At 42.7% G+C, this 17,199-nt stretch overlaps 1 protein-coding gene and 1 long non-coding RNA gene across 2 annotated transcripts in view; both read right to left on the bottom strand.

The window, feature by feature from the left end:
- The window catches only part of LOC130458228 (transmembrane protein 132B-like), a 219,070-nt gene that overhangs the window by 58,916 nt on the left and 142,955 nt on the right, over positions 1 to 17,199 (bottom strand). The window lies entirely within an intron of this gene.
- Positions 10,331 to 12,542, bottom strand: LOC103103141 (uncharacterized). The gene is made up of 2 exons (XR_465907.2): positions 12,058 to 12,542; positions 10,331 to 10,573 (listed from the first exon to the last, which is right to left on the bottom strand). It is a non-coding gene; the product is annotated as an uncharacterized LOC103103141 (long non-coding RNA).

Here is a 17,199-nt window from a genome sequence, read left to right as displayed (position 1 = left end):
TAATGAATAATGCTTGGAAATGATCAAATAAAATATTTTTTTAAAAAAAGGTGAATGAGAAAAAAAAACTTCACCTGTCTTAAAATCAATACAGTGTGTTGGCTGCAAGACAGAAGTGGGATACAGTCTAGGCAATGAAAGTTAAGTGATCTGCTCAGGGTCACACAGCTGGGAAGTGTCTAAACCAGATTTAAACCCAGGATCTCCCATCTCTAGGTTTGGCTACTGAGCCACTGAGCCATCCAGCTGCCCTAGTATATGAATGTAATGGAAAATGATTGCACCATAAGAAATGACAAACAGGACAATTTCTGAAAAATCAGGCAAGACGTATATGAACTGATGCAAAGTGAAGTAAGCAGAACCAGGAAAACACTGTATACAGTAGCAGTAATCTTGCCTGATGTTCAGCTATGAATGACTAAACTATTATCAGCAATGCAAGGATCCAAGATGACTCAAGGGGCTAATGAATGAAAAATGCTATGCACAGCCACAGAAGGAACTGATGGAGTCTGAATGTAGATCAAAGCATACTATTTTTCACATTATTTCCTTCATGCATTTTTCCTTGCATAAATATGTATTGGGTGATAGCACATGAATAATCTGTATCAAATTGCTGAGGAGTGAAGAAGAAAGGATGGGAGAGAATTTGGATCGCAAAATGTCAGAAAACGAATGTCAAAAATTGTTTCTATGTGTAATTAGAGAGAAATAAAATAAAATGTTACTGGGGGAAAAGGGAAATACTCCAAGTCAGGAGATAGAATATAACAAGAAGAACAGTTTCACTGGATCATCGTATATGTGTCTGTCTGTCTGGGTATTAGGGGATGAGGAGTAGCAAGGTACAAAATGTAAGACTAGAAAAGAAGCCAGGATGTGAAACTTAATAAACCAATCAGAGAAGTAGCTTTCGAGAACACATATTTACAGGGTAGCTGGGTAGCTCAGCAGATAAGGAGCCAAGCCTAGAGATGGGAAGTCCTAGGTTCAAATCTGCTCTTACACACTTCCTAGCTGTGACCCTGGACAAGTCACTTGACTCCATCGCCTAGCTCTTACTGTTCTTCTGCCTGCTGATACACAGTATTAATTCTAAGTTGGAAGGTAAGGGCTTAAGAAGGAAAAAGAAAAAAGAACAGATATTTACTAAGTGGAATAACTGGTATAAAACACCCTGCCGAAGGTCTGTGACATACTCTCCCACTGGAATGTACAGAACCAAAGAGAAAGTGGACCCACGCCTAGCAGAAATAACTGAGTCCTTTGCCACTGAAGTGCCTTTCTTCCTTCGTTGGCATATTTATGAAGTTCGCACCGGGGATGGTATGGCTTTCTTCAGAGCTTCTTGTAGAGTCCAAAAGCTGCCTGTCCTCAATCTGTCTACTCTGTCCTCAGCCGCTGCCAGTCACTGCGGTCCCTGCTGGACCCCTGATAAGAAGTCCAAATCCTCTAATCCTCCTTAGTCTCTAGATTATGCTCTAGAGGTAAAGGAAGGAGAGGAAGAAGAGGGAGTCTCTACTCCCCTCACCAAGAGATTCCCTATCAGGAGCTCAGTTGGTACTATTTCCACCACTAATGCCAAACATTGGCAGGCTACAGTCCATTCTGGCTTTCTGCTTTATACAAAAGCCATAAGATCTGACCAAAATCCTTCGGCAACACAAAGTCATTCCATTTCTTCCAATGGCTGTCAAGGATTTCTCAAAAGGAAACGGATACCCTCTGTTGATATAATTAATTTAATAGTTGTATTCTGTTAAAGTAATTACTTTAAGTGGGGGTAGAGTGATTCCTTGATTTGTCCAATTGAGTCTTTCTCCTCTAATAAATTTATCAGGGCTGGAATATTATGTTGTTTGTTTTAAGTGGAATAAGGAGATTGACTGATTGACTCAATAGTTCCAACTCTTACATAAACATTATTAAAAATAAGATTGAGACAGACATGCTATTATCCTCTTTTTACAAAGAAAACAAGGGATTAGATCAGTTAGAGAATTTGACCATGGTCCCAAAGGTCATCAATATTGAAGCAGCAGTGGTATTGAGTCCTTTACAGCTGGTATCCAAGTGGTTAGAGCACTGAGCCTAGAGTAAGGAAAGCCTGAGTTCAAATTCAGCTTCAGATACTCACTAATGGTGTAACTCTGTAAAAGTCACTTAATCTCTGCTTCAATTTCCTCAACTGTAAAATAGAGCTAATAATAATAGCAACTATATACAGGTTTGTTGTGAGGATCAAATGAGATAATATTTTATAAAAATCATTAGCACATAGGAAGTACTACATAAATGTTTATTTCCCTTTCTAGCCTCTGAGTAGAGCTCTAACCTCTAAACTAAATTGTCTATTTACCTCAAGAAATGAGATAGGACTTGAAGAGAAAATCTAATGATGCTGTGCCAGGTGGGCCTTGGGTACCATGCCAGAAGGGTCTTTATTTTGCTTACTGGGAGGGGGGGTAGGAAAAGAAGAAACAAGAGCTTCAATTGGAGTTGTTGAAACCTCATTTAGAATAGTAACGCATCTTTACCCCCCTCCCCCCAGGGTTTCTCTAGTATCTTAGTAAAAACCAGGAGCCTCTAATGGTATAGACCAGTGATGGTGAACCTTTCAGAGAGTTAGTACCCAAAGTGCAACCCTCACACCACATGTGAACCACTGCCTTATCCCAGGCAGGGAAGGGAGGAAGCATTTCCATTATGCTGCTGGCCAGCGGGGTGGGTGATGTGAGAAATGTCCTCATGCCTAGTGGAAAGGGGGAAGGAAGCAGCATCCCTTCCGGCACATGTGCCATAGGTTCACCAATATGTGAATATCATCAGCTCACATTTCTATAGTACCTTCAAGATTACAAAGCATTTTCCTAACAGCAGCCCTGTGAGGTAAAGATAAGGATTATGATACCCATTTTACAGTGAAAAATTAAGGCTCGATGAAGGGAATTGACCCTAATATGGTCCTACAGTTAGCAACTTGGTATAGTTGGAATTGGACCCCAGGTCTCCCAACTGTGAGTACATCATTCTTTCTATTAGACCATAGAAATCAATCAATTAATCACAACCATTTCAAGTGCCCAAGGTTAGGCACTTGGGACACAGATACAAATGGAGCTGTCGGACCCTGTCCTCCAGGAGCTTACATTCCATGAGGAAATGAACATTCATTCAATTCTACAAGCATTTAGTAAGCAACTACTTTGTGCCAGCACTGTGTTAGATACTTAAGATACAAAGACAAAGATATCAGTCCCTGTCCTCAAGGAGTTTATAGTCCATCAGGGAGATGATATATACATGTAAAACCAAACTGATACAGGAAAAGAGCTTTAGCTGTTCAGTCAGAAGATATGGGTTCAAACCTTGCTTCTAATGTAGAATATCTTATAGGGCCTTGTGGCAAGTCACTCTCCCTCAATCAGTCAATAAACATTTATTAAGCACCTACTATGTGCCAGAAACTGTGCTAAGTGCCAGGGATACAAAAAGAGACAAAACAATCCTTGCCCTCAGGAGCTTAGAATCCTTGAACCTAATCTATAAAATAAACAGATTGGACTAGATGGCCTCACAGATCCTATATGGATCTGTAAGGTTTTGTTTTAGGCCTTCTGTCTTGGAATTTTTTTTAACTCTTCTGTCTTAGAATCAATACTACGTTTCAGAAGGCAACTGGATGGCTCCTCAGTGGATGTGCCAGACTTAGGGATGGGAGGTCCTGGGTCCAAATATGTCCTCAGACATTTCCTATCTTTGTGATCCTCCAAGCCACTTAACCCCCATTGCCTAGCCCTTAACACTTTTCTTCCTTGGAACCAATACACAGTATTGATTGTAAGCAGAAAGTAAGGATCTAGAAAAAATACTAAGTAATGGCTAAGCAACGGAGGTTAAGTGACTTGCCTAAGGTCACACAACTAGGACATGGCTGAGGTCAAATCTGAACGTAAGACCTCTCATCTCTAGGACTGTCTCTACCCACTAAACCACCCAGCTACCCTGACCTATATATAATCTTGTGATTTTATGACTGAAGCCCCACAGACCTCAGTTTCCTCCTCTGAAAAATGAGGGAGTTGGACTAGATGGCTTCTGAAGAGCTTCCAGCTCCTCAAGAGGAACTAGGCATGTTTAGATTGGAAAAGGGAAGACTGGGCAGATAGGATTGCTATCTTCCTAGTGTCTGAACCTCTGATGTCAGAACTCTGGGGATATCGCCAATCACAGGCCAAGATGGAGAGAAGCCACGTCAGGGGTGAGTCCCAGAAAACCTCAGCCACTCATTCCCTCCAGAACTTAGAGCTCCCTCCTTAGAAGCAGGCAGAGTTCCGTGAGCCACTTCCACGTTGGGGATGCTCGCAGAACAGTCAGACAAGAGGCAAGGACGCAGCTAAAAGCACCAGCTGACCCTGCCTGACTCATCCCAGGATTGGACACGTGTATTATTTACACACTGCTAATGAAACATATTGGGCCCCTAATTGCAACCAGAGTAGGCGAATAAAAGGACATTTGGTTTGATTAGCATCTGAGCCTGGGTCAGGAGCAGAGCCAAGATGAGAGGGAGAAGGTGCGGAAGGGAAGAGGACAGAATACAGTTGGCTTCTTCTAGGCAGCCACCCCTTGGACCCCAGACCCCTCACCCCAGCCCATCCATCTCAGAGCAAGAGCTTCCTGGTGGACGAGAAGCCCACACTCAGCCACGATCCAGTCTCACTCGTCTCTAAATGAGAATCCTCTCCACGATATCCCCAACAAGAGCTAGAGCTCGAAGCAACCGGAGAAATCACTGAGTCCTTCATTTCTGTTAGAGGTCCTCCACTATGGGGGCATCTAGGTGGCTCAGTGGATGGAGAGACAGGCCCAGAGATGAGAGGTCCTGGGTTCAAATCTAACCTCAGACACTTCTTGCCATTGTGACCCTGGGCAAGTCTTTAATCCCAGCTGCCCACCCCTTATTGCTCCTTTACCTCAAAACAGATGCTGAGACAGAAAGTAAAGATTTTTTTAGTTTTTTTATATGAAAATAGGGCACAACTGGGTGACTCCATGGATTGAGAGCCAGGTCTAGAGATAGAAGATCCTGTGTTCAAATTTGACCTCAGATTCTTTCTACCAATGTGACCCTGGGCAAGTCATTTAGCCCCAATTGCCTAGTCTTTATTGCTCCTTTACCTCAGAACATATACTAAAGACAGAAGGTAAAGGTTTTGGGGGGGTATAAAAATAGAATACAGCTAAGTGGCTCCATGGATTGAGAGCCAGGGCTAGAGACAGGAGGTCCCAGGTTCAAATCTGGCCTCAAGACACTTCCTCAGATCCTGGGCAAGTCACTTAATCCCCACTGCCTAACCCTTACCTCTCTTCTGCCTTAGAACCAATATACAGTATCAATTCCAAGACAGAAGATGAGTGTTTTTAAAAATAATAATTTAAAATTGAAATTAATTAACTAAATTTAATGCCATCTTCTACACATAGCTATTCTCAGTCCTCCTCCCCTTGGTACCTTCTTTCTACAAAATTAACTTGTTTTTATTTTGAATCTAGTTTGTATTTACTCATGCATCTGTTGTCTTCTCCAATAGAATCTAAGCTCTCTTGACAGCTCTCCTGCTTTTGTATCCCTGGCATCTACCTGACACATGGTAGGCATTTAATAAAATCTTGTCGATTGATGGATTGGGACCCTACAGTGCCACTAAGATCCTTCATTGAATCAAAATCCCAAATTTCAGAGTCAGTCACAATTTAGTATTAAATAAAGACAGTGTTGCCTAATGGATACAGAGCCGATCTCAAAGGCACGCTCACGTTGTCTTCTCTGGCTACACAGTAAAGCCTCTGAGGGTAGACGCTGGTCCACTAGCACACACAGAGAAAGCGCACTTAACAAAGCTAATGCACTGACTGGTAATCATCACCACTGGTACCAACTGCTAGAGGTAGGCTTGCCCTACCAGGGAGGTAGAGCAAGAAATGGATGCCTAAAGACCTCACCAAGCCTCTGCCTCGTTCCTCCACATCTGTGATTGCCTGTGGAAGGATCCAGGGGCAGGGTCTGCCTGGGGAGAGAAGATAATTACCCACAAAAATCAAGAAGGCATCCCCTCCTTCTCCTCTTCCTGCCCTTACGGGATGACAGCATTCAATGAGGCTCTGAGGGCATCCCAAATGGCTCTGAAGGCCACTGTCAATGATGGGATCTGGGAGGCGGAAGCTTCCATGGCCCCAGGCTGTTGATACTCTTCACTGCCACCAATGACAGATGTCCTTCCCTGAAGTAATGACCCACTTCCACATTCTTGCCTCCACCTCCCTGAAAACAAGGCATCTCCCAGAATTCCTCCTGTTCTTCCTAAATGAGCTCATTAACAAAAATCTGCTCACACAAACCAATTAGCACAAGCCCTCACCCCCACTACACCTTGGCTAATCTTTGTGCACAGGGCTGGGCTTTAAGAGATTAGTAGTCTGGACCAAGGGTTTAAGAGTCTCTTTGATCCTCTCCTACATTGAGTGCAATCAAGCCCAGCACATGCCCTATCTGCAACCCAAGGGATTGCAGACAGGGCACGTGCTGGGCTTGACATTAACCATAATGAGCTATCACAGAAACACTTTTCCTTCAGCTCTGAGCCATCGTAATGCGGATCAGGATCTGTTTCAACAAAACGGATAGTCCCTTGGAGTGTTGGGGTCCATCCAACAACCAAAAGCCCTTGACTCCAAAGAGTGTGTGCCTCATTTCCCCAACATCAACGTGCCCACTCCGGTAGAATGAAGACGCTGGCTGCTTGATGGTTCCAGTCCCACCTCTACCAACCGGGAACCATTTGATCACTGTAATCCCCAGTTCCCTGATTTGTAAAATAAAGGATAAAACTCAATGGGGCAGCAAGGTGGTTCAGTGGATAGAACACAGGACTGGAGTGAGGAAGACCTGAGTTCAAACCAGCCTCAGACACTCACATACTCGCTGTGTGACCCAGGACAAATCACTAAATTCCTAGATGCCTCAGTTTCCTCATCTGTCAAACAAGAAGGAAATTGCAAACCACTCCAGTATCTTTCTAAAAAAAATGGAGTCACAAAGAGTAGGACACTGCCAATGATGCCTTCTATGGTGTGGAGAAGGAAGGAAAGAGCTGAATACAAGATAAAATTATTTTTTAAAGAGTCAGGCAGAGTCAGACTAAAAAACAAGAAATCTCAATGGCCTCTTTGTCCCTCCTTGGAATAAGGGACTATTTCAATGGTATTCTTTTTATAATTAATGAAAGTGGAGTCAGAGGACCCCTATTCAGATCCAGTCTTCAAAATGAGGCAAGCTGTTTCCTCCCCTCTGGGCCTCAGTCTCCTCATCTGTAAAAAATTTAAAAAACGAGGGGCCCATACTAGGTTCCTAAGGTCTTTTTCAGCTGTAGCTCTGTGATCCCATGATCCTCTATATCAGCACTGGATGAAAAGACCAAAAAGCAGGTTTCTAGGGAACAAATGAGACATCTAACAAGGTGGGGGTTGGGGAAGGGGGAGTGAACAAGAACATTTAATCTAATTAGGTACTATTTCCATTTCTTCCATGGGCTGCTGCTACCTACATCCAATCCTCGCAGAAGAATAAAGGGATGTAGGAGCTATTTTAGTCGTCCCCCGGAAGGATGGGAGCTGGGGAGGTTCCGGTTATGCAGATGAAGGAAGAGACAGGGAGCAATTGATGTCTCTCTTTTAAAAATCTGGATACATTAATCAATAAAGATGTGAGGGAAAAACTCACAGTTCTAGAATTACCTGGCATTCACCTCCAGCAGCCCCATTCTCCCATTTCTAATGAGCTCCTTGGATGAATTATGGGACGGGGCTCCTTCCCAGAACCAGCCATTACTCCACACTCCTCAGATTGATGGAGCAGAGTTTTATTCTTTAGCCTTCTCTTAGATACATGTATGTGCATACAAAGCAAACTGGGGGCCGGTTACTAATGAAGAAGCCATCTTCAGAGGCCCGGCAGAAACACATACCAGAGCTGGTGTCCCTGACTGGCAGTAACTTTGAGTTATGAGGGGCAAAGCAGCCTGATAGATGACCATTGGTGAATGCTGGGCCCCCAAAGGGATGATGGCTTGGATAGAATCTCCTGAAGCTTTGAGGGTTTTCCTAAGACCGTGACATAGAAGAATCTCAGATCAAGGGCTAGAAGGGACCTTAAAAAAATACCGAGTCTAAACCCCTCATTTTATAGAAGAGAGAATGGGTACCCAGAGAAATTAAATAACTCACCTAAAGTCACACTAATAAGTGGCAGGAGGGGAACTTGAACCCAGGTCCTCCAAATCCTGTTTCTTTCTACTAAATCATTTTACCCCTGAAGTAAGGGCTCTGAAAGACCCAGCTTTCATTTGCCCTGAGTTGGGGTGGGAAAATAAGGCTTTTCATTCATCAGACTTTCCCATTCAGGACCAATAATAATAATAATAATAATAATAATAATAACAATAACAATAACAATAACAGAAGCATTGATATAAGCATTTTAAGATTTACAAAAGCATTTTATAAATGGTATCATATTTGATTCTCACAACAACCCTAAGAGGTAGATGCTATTATCCTTGTTTTACAGATAAGGAAATGGAGGCAAACAAAGGTGAAGTGACTTGTCCAGCTATTAAGTGCCTGAGGAAGGATTTGGATTCAGATTCAAAGCCCAATACTCTATCAAACAGAGCCACCTATATACCTACCTAGCTTTAAAGGAGTAAGATTCTGCCATTATGGCTTAAGCTGCTATCATCTTTCTCTTTGCGTGGTTGAAAAAAATAAAATAAAAGATACTCTCTCCCACAGATCCATTTTTGGGTGGTTACTGGGGTTTTGCAGAATAGACTTAATGAGAAACAAAATAAAGTGAGGAGACAAGAGACTCGGTTGATCAAGGAAGAGCCAGAGAAGTGGGGATGGAACTTTATGGAGGCAGGGGCAGCAGGGACATGCAGAACAGCCAGCCTGTGGGAGCACCAAAGCCAAACAGGGCAGATGAAGGGCATGCTTTGACATGAACAAGGGATTCGAAATTAGTGGTATTCCCCTGCTCTACCCCAAAAGGGCAGTTAAGCTTTTATAGAAGAGAGAATGGGTACCCAGAGAAAGCTTTCAATCTTATAAAATCACTCCTCCCTCAAGGGGTCTCTACACTTGATTGTTGTTGAATGGCTGCAAAGGGATCCCTGAACTTAACCAGAATTCACCCAGTCATTGCCAAAACATAGATAGCAGCTACCTGCAACGGAGCAGGGTCATCACAGTCTTTACATTTTCCCTGGACTTTTAAAAAATAATAATAAATTCCTCCAGGCCTTTCCCATCTAGGATTTCATCTGACCTGCATGACAACCCCAGGGAGAAGAATGGTGAGATTCTGAGAGAGTAGTTCAGTGCTGGCAAACCTTTTAGAGATCATGTTCCCAAACTGCATCTTCAAGCTGCCTGTGAGCCCCCCGCTTTACCCCAGACAGCAGAGGGAGGAAGTGCTCACATTCAGCTAATGGGCAGAAGAACAGAACATGTGAAAAATGTCCTCAGACTCTGTGGAGAGGGGAAACAGAGAAGCCTCCTCAGGCATTCCAGGGCACGCACGCCATGTCTTCACCAACACGGAATTAGTTGATAATATGGTATAATTATAGGAAGAGTTCTGGATGTAAAGACAAAGGAGTTAAGTTCAAATCCCAGCTCTGCCCATTAGTTACCTACTACCTACAAGACTTTGGGTAAATCAATTAACCATTCTGAGGCAAAGTTTCTATGTCTTAGGGGAGAGGGAGAGGAAAAGAGATAGAGACAGAGTGAGACAGACAGACAGAGACAGAGATTAATGGATAGACAGACTGACAGACATATAGACTTTGATAGACTGAGATAGAAATAAATGTAAACAGATAGATGACAGATATGGATAAGATAGGATTATACACATGCATGCATAAATTATGAATTTATAGACAACAGACAATAGATTAAGATAGATGGATAGAGATAAATGTGAATAGATAAATGATAGGCAGGCAGAAAGACAGAGAGATGGACAAACGAATGGATGGATAGATAGATAGATAGATAGATAGATAGATAGATAGATAGATAGATGAATAGATGAATAGATGGATGGATGGATGGATGGATGGATGGATGGATGGATGGATGAAAAAACAGAAGAGACTAGTGGGAGTCAAAGAGATAATTTTGGAATTATCTGAGGATAATCACCAACTAACCATACACTTTGGCCCAGTTATTCCATGATATCCCCAAAGAGATCAACAATTTGAAAACTTTATTAAAAATAAACATCAGACAATATTTTCTGCCTTTGCATCTTTGTTAATTGCTCACAGCTGTTACACATCTGTAATCTACATGGCCATGGCCATGCTATCTGTTATTTCATATAAACATTCTTATGAAACCAGCAGTCTAGGAAAGTGTCTTCAGAAATTGAAGTATTGAATTCCGTGGTGTTAAAGGCAAAAGATTTTCAGGAGTGATAAGCTCCAAGATCCAGCTGTTTAATAGAATAACAGAAATTCAAGGTTAGGAGGGACCTCAAAGGCCAGTTAGTTCAACCTATTCTTGACTGAAAATTCTCACACACATACAAGCACATGCACCCACATGAGTACATAAGCACACACATTGTACACACGTGCATGCATGCATACACACACACACACACACACGCACACACACACACACCACTTAGCACAGGGCCTGGCAATATCATAAGTTTCCAAGATGGAAGAGATAGCATGACACAAAGAAACGAGTCAGAAGCCCTGAGTTCAAATATCACTGTTGACTCTTCTTGTGTGACTATGAGCAATATATTTAAAATCTTTGGAGCCTTAATAGGTGGTATAGTGGCTTGCTCCCAAGGTCTGAAGTCAGGAAAACCAGAGTCCAAATCCAGCCTCTAACACTAGCTATGTGACCTTGGGCAAGTCAATTAACTGTGTTGGCCTCAGTATCCACATCTGTAAGATGGGGATAATAATAGCATCTCTGTCCCAAGGAAGTTATGAAGATCAAGTCAGATAATATTTGTAAAAAGTGTTTAACACAGTGCTTGGCACATAAGAAGCACTGTATAAATGTCAGTTAATAGTATTAGTAGTATTAATCTATAAAACTAAGCTTCTGAGGTCCCTTGCAGGTAAGTGGGTCTAGAGTCAAGAAAACCCAAGTCCAAATCCACTTACTAGCTGGGTGACCCTAAGCAAGTCACTTGACCTCTACTTGCTTCAGTTTCCTCCTCCAGTAAATATGGAGATAATATGAGTACCTCCCTCCCAGGGTTGTTGGAAGGAAGAAATGAAATAATAATATTAAAGTGTTTAGGGGGTCATCAAGGTAGCTGAGTGGATTGAGAGCCAGGCTTCAAGTGGGGAGGTCCTGGGTTCAAATCTGACTACTTTCCAGCAGAATGACTCTGGGCAAGTCATTTCACCCCACTGCTTAGCCTTTAACATTCTTCTACCTTGGAACCAATACATAGTTGTGTAATTAGAAAATCTTGAACCTTTGGACTTCATCTCCCAAAATCCTTTTCCCTTTGTTCATGCAGCATCCTTACGGGGTGTAAATAAGTTTGGATGTTTCCCCCACCCTCTCTCTCTTCTCCTGAGTGCAGGGCCTAAAAAAGTCTCTTTTTACTAAAGGTTTTTTTCTTTCCTCTACTTCAAGTGATTATTAATAAATCTTGTAAAATATGATACTTGGAGTTTTGGATATTCATTTTAATCTTACATATAGTATTGATCCTAAGGCAGAAGATAAGAGTTAAAAAAAAAAAAAGGGGGTTAGCACAGTGCCTGGCACTCAGTAAATACAATGTAGATGTTAGCTGTGATTATTATTACTCTCTGTAAAATGGGTATAACAATAGCCCCTCCCCTTACGATCTGTAAAGTGCCATACAAATGTTAGCTACTATTCACAGTACCAATCCAAGCTCCTATCTAGTTTCCTCGTTTTTAGGCTCAGACTAACCGCATAGGAAGGACCACACAACAGAGTGACTGGCAGAGCGCATGCTCCAAATGCAGAGCTCTTCCCGCTGTTTCCAGCCCCGCCGCAGAGATTCTGGGATTCTCCATCTCTTCCCTCGAAGGGCTTCTTTCTTCGCCGGGATTCTGCTAACGCCCTCCTCTCTGAGTCCTTCTGGGTCAGCAGGCACGGGCGAAGGCCAGCAGAGCCGAGAGCCCCCGGCCAGCGCTGGCCCAGGGGTGACCACTCACAGAGCGGACGAGCCGAACCAGGACCCACTGACCAGTCCTCGGTGCCGCCTGGGGACAAATGCAAATGAGCCCGGGGATGGCAGCGTTGGCAGGGGAGGGGAGGCAGCGAGCCGGAGAAAAACAGCCAACAGGAATCAACAGAGAGGTTCTGAAAGCCCCGGGCATGGGCGGGTCCTCCGTGGTGACCGCGGGACTTGAGGAAGTGAGGCAGCCCCAGAAAGCGCTTCCAAATCTCCCCATCGTGTTCTCGCGGTGCTGATTCCCCCTCCCGATGCCCGGATGCAGCCTCAGGACTCGGTCCCGGAGGCCAGCACGTGTTTCTTGAGCTACTTACGGGTTCTGAGCCTGGAGAGCTTTCTTCAGAACCGAGCAGAGCATGATTGACCCATTGCTGGGCTTACTGGCAGGAGAACTACAGGACTCTGCCCTTCAAAGCCTGGGGCCCTAGTGGACCCAGTTTGGTTTCCTCCAATAGTCCCAGCGAGGAAGAAGTTTTAGCATGTACTGGAGAATCAAAAGATATCCGGCTTAGAGACGCATAGATTTAGAGCTGGGGTGACCTTAGAAGCCATCTAGTGAGGGGCAGCTGGGCAGCAGAGTGGAGCGAGCACCAGCAACCACTGGACTCAGGAGGACCTCGATTGAGATCTAGCTCAGATACTTCCCAGCTACCTGACCCTGGGAAAGTCACTTAACCTCATTTGCCTAGCCCTTGCCACCCTTCTGTCTTAGAGTGGTTACTAAGACAGAAAAATAAGATTAAAAATAAACATTGAGTGCAACCCCCTCATTTTATAAATAATAAAATTGATTCTTATGAAGGTTAGGGGACTTGCCCAGGGTCCAATAGGTAGCGCTTGGGGCAGGATTTGATCCCAGGTCCTCCTGATTCAAAATCCAGTCCTTATCTATGATATCAGGGCCCCTCGATCATTGGACCTTCCGATTTGGAGCTGGGATCTCTAAGTTTGAACATTAGGAATGATCTCAGATAAGTGACTCAGCCAGGGCCACGGGGCTGGTAAACAGCAGAAATGAGATTTGAATCTATATTCTCTGACCCAACACTATCTTTCCAGTGAGCTAGTTCCAATCTTCATTTTATAGATGAGGGAACTGAGGCTCAAAGGAGGAAGTGACTTGCCCAAAGTCACTAAAGTAGTAAATAGCAAAGAAAAGATGTGAACCCAGATCTCGAGACTCACTCCAAAGCCAATACTCCCTCTATAACACTGCATTTCCTGTAAACAACTGCTAGCATTTATATGGCACCTATTGTGTACCAAGTATTGTACAATGCATTTTTATAAATACTATCTGCTTTAACAACAAACCACCTAGAAGTCAGTGCTATTATTATCCCCATTTTACAGATGAGTAACTGAGATAAATTAAGGTTAAGTGACTTGCCCAGGGTCACTCAGCTAGTATCTAAAGCAGGATCATTTATTAATTTCCTGATATGTGCCAGGCTCTATTCTAGTTAAGGAGGATACAAAAATTAAAAATAAAATAAACAGTGTTCCTGCTTAGGAATGTAATCTCCTCTTATATATTCATCATACCAACTCCTTGCTATTCTTCAAGACTCTGATTAAATTCCCACCTTCTCCAGGAAGCCTTGGCTAGCCATTCCAGCTATCACCATTGTTTCTGGCCTCCAAAGTAGGTGACCTACCCATTTCTCACTATATCATTTCATCCCTTCTCTAATGTTTTTATAAATACATGTCACCCCTCTGGATGTCTCACAGGCAGATACTGCCTCTATAGTTCCCATAATGCCCTGATCCAAGTTTGTCAAAGGCAGGGAATGTTTCTTTTTCATCCTCATATCCCCAGAGCCTAACAGAGTATCGTGCACATACAGCAGGCACTTAATAAATGCTCACTGGATTGAACTAAACAAATATTCACAGACCACAAAGCATTTTCTTAAGGATTTCTTGTTCTTCCGGTAAGGAAACTTTTTACTTGAAAACCTGTTGGTTGAAGCTATGCTTCCAATCACATATGGAGAAGCTGATTTTTCTGGGCAATCTGATGCTAATTTAAGAATTCTATTCCTCCCTATTTTAAGCAACTTAAAATATCAAAGCTTTGCAGAAGGTGAGAAACACTCTCCAGGGTATTCTGGGGGTTCATGTAAGCCAGATGAAACCAAAAAGGTAAGCAAGGGCTCACTCTGACTCTGAGCGATTCTGCACAATAAGGGATGACGGCACTGGGCAAAAGTCCCATCCCGGACCATGGGAACTCCATCCAGGTCAAGCTCAGGTTCTACCGCAATGATCCAGGAGCTAGAGGGAAATGCCCGAAGATCCCGGAGGAAGCCTTCTCCTTCAAAGCATGACATCATTTGTGTACCTGCAAGCCCAGAGAAGCCACCACCTCCTGCATCTGCCCATCTCCCCATCTGCCTTTCCCAGTCGTCTGCCCCAGTCGCTAATGTTCTCTATCCAAACACCAAATTATTTGGTATTTGTCTGGGGACACACACACACACACACACACACACACACACACACACACACACACACGGAATATGAGCTCCTTGAAGGCAGAAACAACCCTTTTTTGTTCTTCTATAACCAGCCCCAGCACCTAGCACAGCATCTAATACTCAGGAGTGGACTTAAAGAAATGCTTTATGAATGAATGAATGAATGAATGAATGAATGAATGAATGAATGAATGAATGAATGAATCATTGTGACCAGGTTCATGTCAATGTCTACCATGTCATTGTTGAAGTCTTCTGTCCCTTCTCAAATATTCCTAGAACACTTTGTCTAAAACTCTCCTTTGACTTTATCACCACCACCACCTAATATTTACTTACAAGATCATAAGACTAAATTTAGGACTAGCGGGGCACTCTAAGACCATTTAGATAAGCCTTCTAATATTACCAATTGGGAAACTGAGGCCCATTGAGTTTAAGTACCAATCGTCTCTGTGTGACCGATGGCAAATTATTTCCTCTCTTGAGGTCTTAGTTTCCTTTTCTAAAAAATGGAGAGATTATATTTGATCATATCTAGAGTCATATCCAGCTCTGATATCCCAAGATTCTATGTAATATATGATGCAAGATAGTTCCTAAATAAGAGAGGAAGAAAGGAAGGGCAGGAAAGGAAGGAAGGAACAAACAAACGAATGAAGGAATGAAGGAAGGAAGGAAGGAAGGAAGGAAGGAAGGAAGGAAGGAAGGAAGGAAGGAAGGAAGGAAGGAAGGAAGGAAGGAAGGAAGGAAGGAAGGAAGGAAGGAAAGAAGGAAGGAAGGAACAAAGGAAAGAAGGAAGGAGAGGGGAGGGAAAAAGGAGGAGGAGGGAGGGAAGAAGAGGGGAGAAAGTATTTAGTAAGTGCCGGGCATTATGCTAAATGCAAAACAAAAAGAGAGAAAAGCCCAGTCCTCAAGGACTTTGCATTTTAGGAAGGAGAAAAGCATAGTTAGATAGATGGATAGATAGATACAAAGACAGATACATAGATACATAGATATTAATATTTATCATAATCACATTTTTAAATGTACTATAAAATGCATAAGATTTCAAAGAAAAACATATGGAAATAAAATTATATATGTATATATATATTTGTATTTATTCATATACTTTTTTAAAGTTAGTAGACTCCCTGTTTAAAAAACCCTGGTTTAAAAGTCACAAGGATAGAAAGATGGTTCAAAAGGTTGTTAACTGGCCTGTCTTTTCCAGAAACAACAGTAATATTGATTTGATTATCATGCCAAGAACAAGAGATAAAAAGCGGGGTGGTGCAGGAAAGGGGGTGTGCCATCAGCCAAGGCAAATAGCCAGATGGCCTGGGTGTGCAGCTGAGTATGAAAATGGAACTGGAAAACTAGGAGCTGGGACCAGCTCAGTCTAGTGGGATAAGTGAGCTAGCCTACACTCAGTTACCAGCGGGTAGGTCTGGCCCCATGACTGGGACTCCAAAAATGAGTAGATTTACATCCCCTAAGCCCAGGGGCATGCAATCCGGAGGTCCAGGGTATGAAGATCCAGGTTCAAGATGCTGGTCCAGAAGTGGAGAAAAACAGAGGTGTGGAGGCAGACAAGTGACTTATGGTGTCAGAGATGAATCAGGCATAATGAGCTAAATGGACTAAAGGAACCACAGCCTCATACTAAACTAGCATAGAAACTAAAAACTGGTCCAACCATACTTGAAAATAATTTGGAATTATATCCAGAAAATTACTAAGTTATATACATAACCTTTTATCCAGCAATATCCACTACAAGGCATATGCCCCAAGTAAGTCAAAAACAGAGGGTAGGTTTCCCAATAGATGTCTGTATTTACAACAACACTGTTTGTGGTAGCCAAGATCTAGAAACAAAAATGGTGCCCACCACTTGAAGAATGAGTAGATAAATTGTAGCATATGTACAGAATGGAATATTACTGCATTCTAAGAAACAAGGTCTATGAAGCACTCAGAGAAATTTGGGAGGATCTGTATGAACACACACACAGAGTGAGGTAAGCAGAACCCCAGCAACAATTTATATGGTGACCACAAGACTATATAAGAAAACAATCTGATCAGTGCAGAGAATTGACTTTGAAAGACTGACAATGAAATATGCACGCTTCTCAGGAGAGAGGTGGTAGACTGCAGGTACAGAATAAGGCAGAGAGGAAAGATGCAGTTATAAAGCCCCTACAATGTGCCAAGCACCTATGCTAAAATACTTTACTAATGTTGTCTCACTTAATCCTCATAGTGACCCTAGGAGGTAGTTGTTATCATCCCCATTTGACAATCAAGGAAACTAAGGCAGGGAGAGATTAAAGTGATTAACTAGACTGAAGCTGCTTTTGAACTTGGGTCTTTCCAGCATTCTATTCACAGCACAATTTA

The sequence above is a fragment of the Monodelphis domestica genome, chromosome 3 (genome assembly GCF_027887165.1).
Source record: "Monodelphis domestica isolate mMonDom1 chromosome 3, mMonDom1.pri, whole genome shotgun sequence".
In the NCBI taxonomy this organism is placed as follows: Eukaryota; Metazoa; Chordata; class Mammalia; order Didelphimorphia; family Didelphidae; genus Monodelphis; species Monodelphis domestica.
Note: the sequence above shows the minus strand (reverse complement) of the source record. Positions and strands in the feature narration are given on the sequence as shown.